This window comes from Nyctibius grandis, chromosome Z, assembly GCF_013368605.1.
Source record: "Nyctibius grandis isolate bNycGra1 chromosome Z, bNycGra1.pri, whole genome shotgun sequence".
Lineage (NCBI taxonomy): Eukaryota > Metazoa > Chordata > Aves > Nyctibiiformes > Nyctibiidae > Nyctibius > Nyctibius grandis.
The window spans coordinates 85,184,916-85,196,464 of record NC_090695.1 but is presented as its reverse complement, the minus strand read 5'-3'; positions in this window follow the sequence as shown (position 1 = coordinate 85,196,464).

Here is an 11,549-nt window from a genome sequence, read left to right as displayed (position 1 = left end):
AGGGAGGGTGACCGGGCAGAGGCACGGCCAGCAGGAGCAGGGGCTCGAGGGGCTGCAGCGAGGGCGCGGGGGGCCGGGAGGGGAGCAGCGCGGCACAGCCAGCAGCCCGGCGAGTGCCCACGCGCAGCAGCGAACACGGCAGCACCCGGTGGGGAGCAGCAGGCAGAGACGTGCTGGCGCGGGCTGCGCTTACCCTTTTGGGGGCGCTGACATAGGCCAACAAGGTGTTGCAGGCTTCCTTCTCCTCGTCCTTCAGCTGGCTGTAGGCAGCAGTGTCACCTGATTCGGAACAAGAGCAGGGAGAGCTGTGGGCAGGTGCAGGAGGTAGCGGGCAGAGAGGGGCCCTCTCTCCAGCCCTGCACCCGCTGCCCTGCACACAGCAAGCCCTGGGCAGGGCGCGGGTGCCCCGTCTGGAAAGGTCCCAGCCCTGCAGCCCCGCTGCCTCTGCCTGCCCTGCTCCGTGCCCCGAGGCAGGAGCTGGTCCCCTGGGGTCGGGTCGATACCCACTCCTGCGGGGGGTGCCAGTTCTCTTCTCCTCCTCCTCTGCATGTACGAAGGGGCTGGCAGAGCCCAAGTCCTGCCTCTGCTTCTTGAGGCTTTCTGAGCTTTGGGGAAACACTCTGGACTTGGAGCTGACCCTGGGCGGGACATGGAAACGCAGGGAACCCCTGCGCAGAGAGGACACGCTTCTGTGCGCAGAGGCTCGTGCACCAGCCGCATGGTTCATGTCCTTCTCTCGTGAGAGTGCCGGACGATGTGAGGCTGCTGCTGTGCCTGCACCAGGCACCATGGTTGCCACGAGGCTAAGTCACAAAGGGCCCTGTTGTTACGTGCCACCCGGGCCGGGAGGGGCAGGGCCCCCTGCCCCCCAACTGTGACCCGGACTCTCCCTGGGGAGCCGACCCACTGCTGGCTCTGGCTGCAGCCTCTGGTCCCTCTGGGCGCTTGCCCTGCCGCAGGCAGGACTGCCCAGCTCTGGCGCTGCCCCTTCGGCTGGAGGCCTGAGGCCTGGCAGTACAGTTGAGGGGCTTCCTCTCGCACCCTGCCCTCTACCCACGGAAATGTCTGTCCTGGTTTCACTGGGACTTGGTTTCAGTCTGTGGCCAGCCATGGTGATCAGGGCCCTCAGCAGTTAAATCCGGGGCAGCTGACCCTGGCTGGCCCACAGGTGTGTTCTATAGCATTGACATCAAGCTCACTATAAAAGGGAGGGTTTTTCCTGCTCTCCTTGCATCTCCTCTCTCTTCCTTGCTGTGATTCCTGGAGCAACTTGTCAGCAATCTGTGGATGAGTAGTTGTCTGTTTTGTGTTGTCATTTATATTGATTTCTTCATTTCATTAAATCTGGTTAATTTCAACCTACAGGTCTCCCTCTTTTTCCCAATTCCCTTCCTCATTTGGGGAAGGGATGTTGGGTGAGACAAAAAACTGCTATTGTTTAGTCCTGGGTGCGGTCTAAATGAAGACACATGGCACTCGGGTTGTTGGCTTTAATGCTGAAAAATGTGGGCCTTCTGTGCTGAAGGCAGTAGATTAAACCTTTATGGATGGCCAGATCCTGAACAATAAATTCTGAATTCCTTCAATGATCTCCATCAGCATTTTTATGGTTAAGAGTGTTCTTGGAATAACTCTACTGCTGCTTTGTTTGTCAGCCACCTGATGCCATGTGTTCCAGGCAGTTGCTCATATCAGGGTTAATTTACACACTTCATTACTGAAAATTTGTAAATTTTGTCTTCCATTTGAAAATGTGAGTAGTAATTTTACAAGTTTTTATGTGCATCTGCTAGCTTCCAGCCTCCCATAAGAGCCTGTTTTTCCATCTCTGGATGCTCAGGACTTCTCATCATAAGGCAGTACTTGTCTATAGGATGGTCTTGGTTTACCTCTCCGTGGTTTCATGGGAAAAGGAAGGAAAAGAGAAGATCATGTAGTAACCAGACTAGTGAGCCTCATGCTGCTGAAGACTTTCAGCTGATCAGGGCATCTTTGGGAGCTGCAGACGAGTCTTTGAGGGACGCAGCTCTGTGTGGGACATGAGGGGCCCCACGGTCTCCATCAGCCTCTGCCACTGCTTCCAGGGTCTGGAGGGTATAACCTATGAGGAACGGCTGAGGGAGCTGGGGGTGTTTAGCCTGCAGAAGAGGAGGCCCAGAGGTGACCTTAGTGCAGTCTACCACTACCTGAAGGGAGGTTGTAGTGGAGTGGGAGTCGGCCTCTTCTCCCAAGCAGCTAGCGATAGGACAAGAGGACACAGCCTCAGGCTTTGCCAGGGGAGGTTCAGGTTGGACATTAGGAAGAATTTCTTCTCAGCAAGGGTCATTAGACATTGGAATGGGCTGCCCAGGGAGGTGGTGGAGTCACCATCTCTGGAGGGCTTTAAGAAAAGCCTGGACATGGCACTTAGTGCCATGGTCTAGTTGACAGGGTGGTGTCAGGGCAACGGTTGGACTCGATGATCCCTGAGGTCTCTTCCAACCTGGTTGATTCTGTGATTCCCTCGCCTTCCTGCCACAAAGCAGAGGATCCCAGCACATGGCCTCCTTGCTGCCTTGCACACCTTCCCACCTCTCGCTCTCTCAGGGCACATCGAGAGCGGACCGGCCGCTTCCTTTGCACTCTGCAAGCCGAGGAGGAGCCAAGAGCGGCCGGACCAGGAAGCTCTCCTGGGACGAAGCTGCTCTTGCCGAAGTGTGGCAGGAGAGGAGCCTCGGCAAGGCTGTGCCCCCAGAGCAGGGGCTGAGAAGCTGCTCCCTTGACCAGCCAGGGGCTGCAGATCCATCCTGCTCACCATGGCAGCATCTTTCTAATGTATAGCCTGAACTCCTCTCTTCTCCTTTCTCTTCTTCTCTATGTTACATACAGTGTAACACAGTATTGGCCCCAAGACTGAGCCCTGGCCCCAAGACACTACTGGTCACCGGCCGCCAAGTGGATTTAACTCCATTCACCACCAGTCTCTGGGCTTGGCTGTCCGGACAGTTTTTTACCCAGCTAACAGTACTCTTGTCCAAGCCACAAGCTGCCAGCTTCTCCAAGAGAATGCTGTGGGAGACTGTGTCAAAGGCTTTACTGAAGTCTAAGTAGACCACATCCCCAGCCTTTCCCTCATCCACTCAGCGGGTCACTTGGTCATAGAAGGAGATCAGGTTGCTCAGGCAGGACCTGCTCTTCATGAACCCATGCTGGCTGGGCTGGATCCCATGGTTGTCCTGGCATGACGTGTGATTGAGCTCAGGATGATCTGTTCCATCACCTTCCCCAGCACCGAGGTCAGGCTGACAGGCCTGTAGCTCCTGGGATCCTCCTTCCGGCATTTCTTGTCACATTGGCCAGTCTCCAGTCGTCTTGGACCTCCCCGGTTAGCCAGGACTGCTGGTAAATGATGGAGAGTGGCTTGGCGAGCTCATCCGCCAGCTACCTCAGTACCCTCGGGTGGATCCCATCTGGCCTTGTTCATGTCTAGGTGGAGCAGCAGGTCGCTACCCGCTTCCTCCTGGATGATGGGGGGGTATTCTGTTCCCCATTGCTGTCATCCAGCTCAGGGGGCTGGGTACCCTGAAGATAACTGGTCTGACTGTTAAAGACTGAGGCAAAGACGGCATTAAGTATCTCTGACTTTTCCTCATCCTTGCTGACAGTGTTTCCCACCACATCCAGTAAAGGGTGGAGATTCTCCTTGGTCCTCCTTTTGTTGTTAATGTATTTGTAAAAACATTTTTTGTCATCTTTTACGACAGTGGCCAGAGTTGAGTTCTAGCTGGGCTTTTGCCTTTCTAATCTTCTCTCTGCATGCCCTGACAGCATCCTTCTGCTCTTCCCGAGTCGCCTGCCCCTTCTTCCAAAGGCGGTAAACTCTCTTCTTATTCCTGAGTTCCAGCCAAAGCTCTCTGTTCAGCCAGGCTGGTCTTCTTCACCGCCAGCTCATCTTACGGCACATGGGGACAGCCTGCTCCTGCGCCTTTAAGATTACCTCCTTGAAGAATGTCCAGCCTTCCTGGACCCCTTCTTGTGGAGCATCCGTCTGCTGTATCTCCCTCGGGGATGGTAGAGTGTGGCTCCACCAGTCTATTTCCCTCTTGCACTCCCTGATACTCCTTAACCTTTCTACTTCTTCTTTCAGCTCTGCCACCAGGCTGAGCAGATCTTCCACCAGTTCACACCACACACAGACATTCTCTCTGCTGCCCTCAGTATCGATAGCTGGATGATGCTGGCTTGGCGAGGCCGTTGGGTCATGCTGCAGGTATTTTCTAGCCAGTGGGGGTTGCAAGGCATTAACTATTCTCTTTCCACACTACCAAAGGGCCAGCTGGGACCTGGGGGATCCTGACTGAGTTTTTAGCCTGATTCAGTCACTTAAGGCAAAAGTTCTTCTGGTATCAATAGCACTTTTCAGCTGTTTTATGGAAGTCTGGGACATTTTACAAATCTTAGCATTTTCTTATGGGAGTGATAAGTTTCAAAATGGCAAGTCAAGAGAAATCAAAATGAGAAGTATGAAATCAAATTGATCCCAGCTGAGAACGTGGATTATGTTGACAGGATGTTGTTTTTGTACAGTCTGGCAGAGGTGGATTGACTGCATAGGTATGTGACATAGGCCTGGTGCTACAGCGGCATCTGCTCTAGGAGTGTTTGTGTACTTCATTATAGTCCGTGGTGTTCAAAGAGGAGGGTGTGCAAGACAATCCATTGGGTTGTGGGAAGAAACTATTAGGATTTCAGTAGTACATGGCTATAATTTATAAATAAATAAATATACACATACTGAGGGGGAGAGTGCTCATAAATTTTATACTGATGGGTGGCATGGTCAAAAAGGTTTGGATGCCACTGCTATAGTCATCCCTCTAGAAGTATCTTTGCCTACAGTCCTTCATGGAAGTACCCCTTGAGTAGTGAAACTCAGGAAAAAACAGCCAACACTTTTCTGATTCTTAATGGTGATTCCAGTTAAGCAAGTATGTTGGTATTTCAAGGAGTGTTCCTATTTATACCTTTTATTTTTCATGTAATTTATGCTGTGATCAAATTAAGCATATAATGGATGTGAAATTTGCCCAGACTGTTTCTACATTCAGGAGCATTTCTCCCCCAGCTTGCCTGCATTTGAGGGTGTGCTTATTAGGGTTTTCTTTTTCCCTGGTCAGTAAGGTTTCTTGTACAATTCCACACTGGCATCTGAACTAAAAGTCCTGCATCTAATTATAAGCACTATTAGTAAACAGTTAACTGTCAAAACTAAGGGATCCTATCTTAGACCTATCCGAAATATTTCTCCGAGTTTAAAGGCAAACTCCAGCTTTGCCCATAATACCACTGCAGCCAGTTATCCCTTGGTCAATATAAAGCTGATTGTAATAGCAAATACACCTGGATATAAAAGAATCTCAGTAGCAGAGAAGAAAGGAGAAGGCAGGAGAACCAAATCTGCCAGAGATATCTGCACTCACTGAACTGTGAGACAATTTTTAATTTCAGAATTACAGGGATGTGAAATGTCACCGTTTATGCACAGTGAATGAAGGCCATCCTGCTGCTGCAGATTTTTTCCTTTGTTCAATCAAAAAAAAAAAAAAATATAATACATTGGAAAACCCCAGGAGTTTTTTCCTTCCGCAAGTCCTGATCAGGTTTAGAAGACGATATTGTTGCACTTGACTACCGTTTCTCTTTTAGCTCTCAGCTTGCACAGGTCTGTAGTTTTGTGAGTAAAACCACCCCTTCCCCTCCCCAGGAGGAGCCAGCTGTCTGAGCAGGAGCCGGGCTACGCAGCCCAGAGCCCGACTCCCAGCCAGGTCCGTATATTGAATTTGTTGTCATGGCGGTGTGTAAAGTCCCCCTATCAGTCTTGGCATCCACAGCCCTTGTACATGTGCATTTATTTGGAAACTGCTCTTCATTTTATTTGCTTTCTTTTTTGCGCAGACAGTGATTTTGTTTAGTGTACCCCATTGAATTAATCACAGTTTCGACTTCTCTGCTGGAATACAAATGTACACACACATTTACACTCCATAAAAAGAAAAGAACGCTATATTTTACTTTTTTGGCCTAACACGTTAACAAATCGATAGTTTTGGGAAGAAACAAAATTTTTACCTGGAATTGCGAAAGATACCGCATATACTTTGCTGCTTTCCCTTTTATTGTTGGTGAAAAGGGGACTGTGGTCTTTTGCTGCCCTTAAATAGATGATTAATTTCTTTCAAGCCATAAGACTATGTGATTTTTATTTTTGAGATTACTTGATCCCTCTGGTGCAGGATCTACATCAATAAGAGAGTCAAATAACATTAAAGTGATCTGTTGAAGAACTTTTTTCAGAAGCACTCATCATCAGTCCAATTTTTGTTGGTTTGTTATCCATGCCAGAGTCAGTGGAATTAGACCCACAGTGAAAGTTGGAACTTTCCCCCTAAAACATCAGAGCTCAGCATTTACCTGCAAATGTTGATGCACATTAGTTTATACACATTTACCATGGCTTTGTTGTTACTGTCCTGCAGGAAAGAAAGTCGTGTCAGGAGCAGAAGAAATACCTGATCCTTCCTGTAAGTTCAAATCTACTTGGAGCTGCACCTCCTTAGGAGTGTGTGTACGAAAAATACTTATGCTTGGTGTGAAAAAAGATTAATGAGTCGGGAAGATGAGAACAGTTATTCCTACCCTTGCTCTGTAAAATATGCAAAACTTGAAGCAGCTTTTTTAGTGAACCTGGCGCTCTTCAATCTTGCTGTAGTGCTGTCATGTTTATCAATTCTGACTCCAAAGAAAACTTTGTAACAAGCCCAGTTCTGCTCACATTTGCTGTAGGGGAAGAGTTGTTCATTTTGGGGACAATGGGAATGGGTCCAGTCTAAAGAAATCTATGTCCAGGGGCTGGATGAAAGCAACACGGAGCTGCACTGAGAGCTTGCCTTGGTTCCAAAATGCTTTGACAAGATGCGCCACTGATAGGCAGAGAAAAGCTGATGTGAATGTAGATAATAAGCATATATAAAAACACACATAATGAAATAAATAAACATATATAAGGATATAAAATGCTAGTTCATTGCCTCTGGTATATTTGATTACCTAAGGTCCTCCACAGCAGCTGCTGTACATAATATTATCGACCACCTCCGGCTGGTGTGGAAATTGTCCTCTATTAGTGGATGAGGATTTTCCCCGAGTTGCATGTGTTTGTCACAGTTGCTCTGGTTATAGCAGTGGACTGGATCTAATCGTGTCTTTAAGCTCAGCAGCTGTCTCTTGTGGACTGTAAAAGGCGACAGAAGGTACCTGATCTTCCCAACAGCATTTGGATGCTGCCAGCGTACAGACAGTACAAAAGGTCCACAGCAAAAGGGCGAGGAGGGCTAACGGTCTGTAACTCTGCGCCAAGGCTGCAGAGTTTGGTGTGTCCTCCTGGGCAGGTGCTGGGGTAGCTGCTGCCAGGACACAGGCCAAAGCTCAGTCCTAGATCGCATCACGTCAGATGCTCTGCACACCCATATTCACAGTTGTCGGGTTCCGGATTTAGGTCCGCCTAATTAGCAAATCTAGAAATAAAATGCAGACAGCCTAAAAGGCCCACCTAAGTAGTAAAAAAAGGAGTAAATCTAGAAATAAAATGCAGACAGCCTACGCAGGTCGTAGGCCCACCTAAATAGTCCTCAAAAGCAAAGCTAGAAATAAAATGCACACAGTCCCCGAGAGAGAGACCCGCCTAATTAGGAACTCCAGTGCAGCCCACGTGCGGCGTGCCTGGTTCAATGCACACAGCCCGCGCGCAGGGCCCGCCCAAATATAAATAACTCCAGTGCAGCCCACGTGCGGCGTGCCTGGTTCAATGCAGACAGCCCCCGCCACGCGCGGCCCAACAAATTATCACCCGCTATGCTTAACCTGCCTGCAGGTAAAGCACCCCCAAAAATCCTGACCCGAAATAAAATACATTCGTGATCCTTGAGTTCGGACGAAGCACAACCGAGGCACGGTATCAACAAACTTAACTCTGACTTAACTCTTGCCAACAATGAGGCAACTCAATGTTCAAGGAAGAGAGAGAGAGAGAGAAGTAAAAGAAAGAGAGAAAAAGAAAACAGTTGAGAGAGAAAGAATATTCACCACCCTGAGAGCTCCAGCGGCGTCCCGCGGATTCTCTTTGTTGTTAGTTGGAAGATGGCGGTGAGGGTCCCGCGTGGTCGAGCGATCCAGCCTCTTTTATAGAGTTTCTCGGCAGAGTCATGTGACTTGGAGTTACCAGTCAACAGTTCGCACCAATCACAGGTCCGAGGGCGGGACATGTCCGGTTCCTGCGCCATAGGATTGGCCCCTTGCCAGGCGGTCGCCGGAGACACACATCCAGAGGCGGGTGGAGGGCGGGCGCCTAGCTTATTGCATCATCGAGCGTTGCCAAGATCAGGCATTCCAGGCAGCCCTCACAAGATGTCGCCCGAGCACGTGGCATAGATTTCTGAGACAATACTGAAAGGAAGGGAACAGATCCCCACACCACCCCGTGGCTCAGAAATCATCGACGTATAGTCAGTAGTTCGATTCCAGGGGGCGTAGAAAGGTTCGATTCCAGGGGGTGTAGAAAGGTTAGGACAGAAAAAGAAAACAGGTTAAAAGAAGGAAAAGGGAAGAGAAAAGCATACAAGGAAATAGAGAGAAGTCCAATGACTTGTGATTGGTATCATTCTAATAAACAGAATGAGTCACCTCTTCTTCTTTACAGAAGTCTAACAACAACAATATCATCAATAATGACAAATAGCATTTGATAAAGTTATAGTGCAACTATAACATGTCGTAAACAAAATGAGAAAAAGTTATATAATGTAACCACGTTTCCATTATCATCAATTTTCAAGAAACAATTAGAGTCATTTAATTTTGGCACAAACTCCTTCTTCTGTTAGCAGGTAATCAAGAACCAGCCAATCTTGATTGGCTCTCGAGCACCGCTGATTGGTTCATTGGTGTTTCAGGTTGCGGGTCCATAATACTCAATAATTCGTTGGGGATCATATAATTTGATTCCCAATTCTTAGCTGCCAATTTTCAGAAGTATGAAGAATGGTGGTCATATCATCCCAATATAACATACCCCAGTCCAAATTTTTGGTAGCATTTTGTATGCATGGTGCCTGCAAAACCAATAACGATCTTTCAGCGTTCGCAAAGGACTTGGCCATGATCTGGCAGGGTGGTAGTCCTTTGACTCAGATGGTTCCCAGGCCAAAGGGGTTCCCTGTCACACCACAGTTAATGCAATTAATTTAATTCCATCACCATTTGCATTATCATGCTCCTGCTCATTATTCCCAAACACAATTTGCACCTAATATTTCCCCAATGTGAGCGTAATCAGTGGGGGAACAGAAAATCTTCTCCCACCAGGGACTGATTGTAGCACCCTCCCTTTTGGGTGTAACTAATACAATAGTGACCAGGAGCAGGGTGTGGCGTAGGCCAAGATGAGGGTGATTCTTTTCACAATCCACCCGTGAGCAAGAGGAATTGAGATCCACAGCCACCTTTTCAGACCAAATGGTCCGCCACACACCCAGCAATTAATAAGATTAAAAGCGTGAGTAATCAATTTTCCCAACAACAAGAACTCATTTTCCCATGTTAAACCTAAGAACGAGAAAGCAAGGTTCTCACCGGGTAGGCTTTGAACAGCATAGACAAGACAACATACAACTGCCCAAAACAATTTGTCAATGGTGATAAAGGCATATTGCAAAGATTATTAAAGCTATACAATTTAAAACTATACATTCAATCAAAACTTCCATTAAATGTTGCTTTCTTCTTCTTCTTCTTCTTCTCTGGACTTCTATCTTCTGACCTGCAAAGGAACAGAAAAAGAAACTTCTCGGTCCTCTTAGTCAAAGGACCGGGTGAGGTTTTGCTTAACCATTGTCTGGTGGTTTAGGTTGGGGTCTTGGGAGTGAGCAAAACCATTCTTTTAAGGCTTGGATTAGGTTTTCCCCAGCGATAGGCAAGCCTCGAGCTTGTGCCTTACAGTAAAGATCCTTGGCTCCCATATGTCCTCGTCTGATATGCAGCCACTCCAATAATCTCTCCCAATTTTCTAGTACTGGTTTATTTTGTAAGGGAGCTGGACGAGACAATTCATCTGCTCCACCATTCCATCGACCAGCCAGACCATCACCGCCTTGATGACAGGCCACCCAGGCTATGGCAAAATTCCCTCGTTTGGCAATTCTTAAAATGTCCTGCCACTTTTCCTTTTGCCATACCGGTATCTGGTTGACTTCCCACCCGTTTTTCTCCCAGAAAGGAAGCCACTCGGTACACTCCTTGGAGACAGTGAGAGAGTCAGTGTAGATGTAGACAGGAGAAGAAGATTGAGCCTCATGTTGGAAAACACTCCAAAGAGCAATTAATTCACCCACTTGTGCACCACCTTCACCCTCTGTTGTGATTTTCTCATCAGTCTGGGCTTGTAAAGCAGCGGCTCGATACTTCCACACTTTTCCCTCACGTTTGGCTGAGGCATCAGTGAACCAGGTATTTGGTAATTGCTTGGAAAATGGAGGCACTACTTGTATGACAGGAGGTGGGAGGTTATTCTCACGATCTGGAGAGAATTCCTCCTGTATAGCTAGTTTTTCAGGTGTGCCTTCTGATACATTAAAGATGCCACAATAATGTTCAATTTGTGCATACCATTTCTGCACAGATGCTTGTTGTGCCACCCCATCAGGGGGAGGGGTCCCTGCTATTTCCTTAAAGGGGCCTCGGAGAATGATTTGTTGCTGACAAATGGTGTGCTCAGCCACTAGTAGTGCTAAGCTTACCACAAATAATTCTATTATCCACAACACTTTCCTTCGAGATATACTATCTCTCTTGAAATTCACCAGGTTTGGGGAAGAGGGCCTCGCTGGAGGACACTTTGCCTCCATACGCCTCACATTTTTAAGTTCTGATTTCACTGGACCATATTTCCACCCATAGTTAATCAATTCTTGAGCTACTTCCCCCCACATCAACACTTTTTCTCCTGGGATATATCATCATTGGGGATTCCTGCCTAAGCTTCAATTCCCGATCATACATCATTTGCAAACAAGCCGCCTTGTGCACATTCTCCACAAGCTGATCCACCGAGCCTGTAAGCACAAGAGGATCTCCCCTTTCCAAGGGATTTAAACCTCCAGCCCAATAAGCTGCTTGCTGGGTGAGAGACCGAGGGGCTCTATTATCACCAGTGGTCAAAAACACTCCAGGTTCCCAATATCCCTCAGCTTCTCTTTCACTCAACAGAATCTGATCACCACCAGTTAACGACACTCTCCACACATACTCTGTCTCAGACTCCTTTGGACTGCGTGAAAATTCTCTTTTCAACTTAGCCAATTCAGTTGCTGTATACGGCACCTCCTTAGGAACCATCTTAGGGTTATTGTGCTCACTATCCTCATAAGCATATTCTACCTTGACCAGCAGTCGAAGGGGTTGCGGAGGACCCTGCGGTAAATCATATCGTGTCCTCGCTTCCTCTGGTTCCCCCTTGC